The sequence below is a fragment of the Sebastes umbrosus genome, chromosome 2, assembly GCF_015220745.1.
Source record: "Sebastes umbrosus isolate fSebUmb1 chromosome 2, fSebUmb1.pri, whole genome shotgun sequence".
Classification (NCBI taxonomy): Eukaryota; Metazoa; Chordata; class Actinopteri; order Perciformes; family Sebastidae; genus Sebastes; species Sebastes umbrosus.
In genome coordinates, this window is record NC_051270.1 from 28,089,642 (window position 1) to 28,095,010 (window position 5,369).

The 5,369-nt window shown below is 41.4% G+C and overlaps 1 long non-coding RNA gene across 2 annotated transcripts; it reads left to right on the plus strand.

The window, feature by feature from the left end:
• Positions 1–431: 431 nt before the first annotated feature.
• Positions 432–1,945, plus strand: LOC119480385. Of its 2 annotated transcripts, none has more exons than XR_005204905.1 (2): positions 432–759; positions 1,050–1,945. It is a non-coding gene; the product is annotated as an uncharacterized LOC119480385 (long non-coding RNA). The 2 variants fall into 2 exon arrangements; XR_005204906.1 differs by having other exon boundaries at positions 432–693.
• Positions 1,946–5,369: the final 3,424 nt, after the last annotated feature.

A 5,369-nucleotide genomic window follows, 5' to 3' on the forward strand; every position in this document is an offset into this window, starting at 1 on the left:
AAGATAGGGGAGAAAGGGGGAAATGAAATGACACTAGATCATTAGACTGGGATTGCCTGCAGCTCGCTAATTTATGCAAATTAATTTCTTGGCAGATGTGAGAGGAGAGGGAGCGGGTGACGCTGCTTGGCAAGCAGTCAACACGCGAGCAGCGAGAAGGTTAAACTGCTGCTCTCTGCTTTGGTGGTCTGGAAAGTTTAGCGGCGTAAAGCCAGGGAGGGCTGTGGTATACCGAGCAACAATGACAAAGAAACGCAGGCTATGCCAGCCCTCTTCCTGGCAAGGCGGGTAGACAGACAGCCAATCAGGTCCGCGCTGGCTCTCTCGTAGGCGAATGGCATGGCATGCTGGCCCTCTCGTCGCCCCGCCTCCACCTCCCCGCTGCACTGCAGCTGCCCAGAATGATTTTATAAACATTTTGCCAGTGGATCAATACCTGTATTGATCAACCATTGTGAGAGTGATCCGTCTAAAACCCAGAGCAGCCTAGAGCTCAGAGATGGGAGGAGCGAACGAGAGAGGCTGCAGAGAGGATGGAGAAAGAGAGAGAGTCTGCAGCCACAGTGAAAGGGAGAAGAGGTACAAGGGAAGAGAAGCGAATCTGAGAGAGAAGCAGACGCAGAGCTGAAGGCAGGTGGGGAGGCAGGTTTCGGACAACGCTGCCAGGCCACTGGGACTGGGGAGAAACCTATGGTAATTGCTTTCTCATTAAGAGAGGGAGGGTGAGGGCGACTAATGACTACTGCTTTAAGTATGCGGGTAAGTGACAGACGGAGAAATAATACGAAGAAATGTGTATGTGTGCAAGAAAGAGGGTCATTCCCACACCTGAGGTTGCTAATGCCTGCAGTAGTTTGGCCTGCTATGTAACACTGTCAGGTACATTGTTGCATGTGCATAAGTGTGCATGATTGCATGAGGTTCAAAGGGAAGGTGAAGGGGGGCGGGGGATGCGGATGGTGAGCAATTTAGATGTTCTGCACAGAAAAAAAAATTATTATCCTGCATTATTTATTACTGATTGTATTTTTTTTTTATGTTTTGTCTAGAGTAAAACTCTGCAGTTTACCTTGGCAACAACATGGGAGCACAAGGCCCAGCACATACCTGGAAATTCCTGAGAAAATCAAAGACCGGATGAAATAGCATTGGATGCAAAGATCCATGGAGGAAGTAACAGGAACATTTCTGATCAAGGCAAAGTTGGATGTATAATCCAACACTGATTTCAAGCTCAAAGATGAAAATGGCTGCAAGATGGTAGTGTAAATAACAGATTGTTGCTGTTTTGAACTGGTATGGATAAAGCTAGCTTTGGGATGTTTTTGGACAATTCGTTGGATTGGATTTAATTTTTATTATATTTAGAATTTTGTTGGAATTTTACTGTACAGACGACCGACTGGACCGCTCAACAACAGCCATGAATGTTGGATTCAAGGCCCCAAGCTGCGCTGCACTGGAGGTGGAGTCAAAAGCCTTCTGGGATCGTCCCCCACAATGCTAAAGGGAAATCAAGTTTCCATTGATTGATTTTAAATGTGACTTCCTTGTGCATAATTGTGGATTTGAGGGAAGATATATTCCTCCAAACTGTGGGGGAGTACTTTGATGCTCATAAACTCACTTTACACTGGAGCTCTGGTGTGGGAACACTCGGAGAAAAAGGCCTACAGTCTACAGGTTCACTCCTCTGTGAACATGAATTAAAGGAATGAACATTCTGTACCAAGAAGCACCGCCACCTACATACAGTTTTGTTAAATAAACTGTAAAACAAAGAAACGTTTTCGTGTGGTACACAAGACAAATGGCTCTAAGTATGTGTGGCTGTACACATCCTAATAACAGTACACTGTTGTGACAGTTAGTATACAAGAAATTAATGACATGAAATGATCCAATATGGTTGCCAACAGGCTTCAATTAAACTGTGATTTTGGAACTCTACTGCCATCTTCATTCATGCTAAATGTTTTCCGAAGATTTAACAACTCTATTGATTTATTCTCTGTCTTTATTCTCTCTCACCACCGTCCCACTCAAAAACAATCAGGCAAATTGAGAACGTATCATGTATGAATGTATATGCTTTTTAGGGCTGCACCCTCTTAGTCAAGCAGTCGACTAATCGGTCGTTTTGGTCTTAGTCGACTGAGATTTCTTTAGCCAATTAGTCATTTTTTTTATGTTTGTTTCATGTTGAATGACTAATTTCCAAGAAACATAATAGCACATCTCTGGTAAACACAAGATTGAAAGTGGTGCTTTTGTGTGATTCTTTGTGGAGGAATTCAGTTTTACAGATTTGTCAATTAAATCAACTAATCGATTAGTCGACAAAATTGTATTGAGTGTTAGTCGATTAAGAATTTCTATGGTCAAGAACAGTCTTAACATTTGTTGTGTCTTTTATCACTTTTCCATTACAAACATACTTATTCAAAAATCAATATAAATACATATACACTGTGGAATTGAATGGAGTTACAGTATGTACTTGTACTTCACTTGAGCTAAACTCATAAGATAAATGTATTGTAGCTCAGGTACAGGACAAGTAATGGTAACCAGGGAGACTCAATTGGTGTTTAAGTGAAGAGAGGAAGATAAACACCAAAGTACTAGCTTGCTTGCATTAGAGTTGTTGGACGTACACAACACAGAGATCATGAGTTCAGTGCAGCAACAGCAAGAATTTGTTTTTCTCATTATCATTGACTGGTAAACTATATTGAGTTGATCGGTTGCAGAGGCTCTTTTTCAGCTCAAAGATGAACAGAGCTGCATAAACTGGAGAAACATATAAGAAAGGCTAATAGTCACAGGTCTGACATCTGATCCAGATTTATGAAACCCTGATCAGATGTGGATTAACATTAACAAATGTGCCCACAATATGTGATCATCAAAGGACTCAAATGTAGGTCAGATGCAATGTTATTAAGGAAACAAAACAAAATATTACATTTATTAAAGAGTAATATTTATACTATGCGGATGGAATTTTTAGCACATCGCTAGTTGGATGAAAAGTCTCAACTGTGAAAGGAGGGGCTATAAACATGTTAATCTCTTTGAAATAAAACCAATGGCAGCACAAATAATGCTTATAAATGATACAGCACCTGCAACACCTGCTCTGTGCCCTAAATCAGTTTGTGCCATAAATGAACGAAGCAGAAGTTTTGCAAAACTGATGCTCAAAATGTAACAGTGTAGAAGCTGAATATGGTTGCCAGACTGCTCAGCCAGGCTCTCATTTGTTTTTGGTTAGTATATTTATATCTTGAACTGAGTGTGATATCTGTTGTGTATTATTTACAGTCAGTATATGTGGTCAATAAGCCCATCTTTCTTTGTCCTTGGGACAAATAACCAAAAGGCTGCATAGTTTTAAACACTAATGCTAAACGCTCAATGTCTTTGACTAATATCCATGCCTCACTATTGTCTATATCAGCTTAATTTCAGGGAGATAAACGCTCTTAAGTGTTATCACCTTACACAAAGAGTGAATTCATGTGCTATCAAAGCAGCACTGAGACACTGAATCGTTTTCTTATTCACTTTCATCCTTTTTTTGTTTGATTCCTCCTCTCAAAAACAAACCCTTGGACGAGTGCCAAACCATAAATTAGGATCTTCATTAGACACATCAGATCTAAATTACTATTCAATTAACAGGCCAGTCAACCTGAACTAATCAACCAATTAGGCCGTGTGTGTTCACAGAAAAGCTAACAAAAGCGCACGAGTCCCCTGGGAAAGCAGTAAAACACTGCAGAAGAGTGACAGAGCAAATGAGAAGCTAGTGGTTCAGGAGAGAAAAAAGGAGGATCAGAAAGTGGCAGAGGATAAACGTGACACTGAGATAACATCACTGTTCACCCCTGTCAGCTTTTGGGAAATGAAACTTCAAGTTACAAGAAATAATTAAAAGTGAAAAAAGAAAGAAAGGGCAAAATCTGAAACGAAAGGATTTCTAAGAGCTTTGATCAATTAGCACTGTAAACGGGTATACTGCTTTCAGGTTAATGGTTGTGACCAATATGCTTATGGTATGCTAATGACTTTTGATTGAAATTATTCCTCTGATGATACCTTTTATTGTGTTAACGCATCAGCTGGCACTGTTGAAAACCAAATAAACACTGGGCACAAAAATAACTCCTAAACCACCTAAATCATTTTTGTTTAACTTAATTGTTGAAGGAAATCGTATCATAGCAAGTAAAAATCCACAATTATGATGATTATTGTGGGACCGAATGTAAATTTTATATCTATATATATTATTTTTCGGCAGATCAGACAATATGATGGTGTGCAGTGACTGTACTGCCTTCGTGGAGAACAGAAATTTGCATCTCTAAATGAGTTGGAAATGCTGTCACATAATGTTGTCTGCAGTTTATGGCACTCAAATTTGGTGAGTGCTGTGGCAGAGTGAGAGACTGCTGGGACGTCGGTGTTGAACATACCTTTGGGCCACAGGAGATCTGGTAGGCAGCACAGGCTGATCAAACGTCTTCAGAATGCAACCTAAAAGAGAAATTACATACACAGAAAGTCGGACCATTACTCGATGTTGGATTTAAAAAACATCTTTCTTTCTTTTTTTTTTAACATAAACATAAATAAGAACCACATAATCTTGAAACAAATCCCTTAGATGTGTTTTTTTTTCTTATTGTGACCAAGATACATGACTGAGTGGGACATCTCTGCCCCTTCCAGCCCTCCCGTCTGAAGGTCTGAGATCTGACGGCGCTCCAGTACAGGCCAAAGGGGGTTGTAAAGAGGAGAACACCATTATTGTACTAGTAAATGTCAGAACAACCCCATCTAATTGTGCCATTACTAATTCATGTTTATTAATGCAGTGATGTATGATGGCTCTGCAGACAGACTGAGCTTGTCTGTGTCTGTCATGTACGGCTTATTCTTTGCTGGTGAGGGCTGCAGGGAGTGTGTTATAGGGGACCGGGTGGTGGATGTGGAGGGTGTGGGGCATATGGTGCATGTAGTGACAGTGCCAAGTGGTGTGTGACTTTAACATGAAGGCAGAGTTGACTGATGGTGCTGGTGTCTTCTGCTGGCCCAGTGCCAGGGCCCCCTGGTCCCCAGTGCCCCAGCCCCTCACTACCCCAGAGCCTCTGGGCAACTACCACCGTTATTGTTTTCACTGCCAAGCAATTAGCGGCACTTAAGATTTATTTAGTCATGCTCTAATGTGCGGTAATTAGCTTGGGGCCCAAACAAGCCCCGCCATCCCATCACCTTGTCGCTCACATCAGCAGCAATGCATCAGCAGGAGACAGTGAGGGAATGTGAGGGAGGAGGTACAGTGCAGAGGATGGGGATCG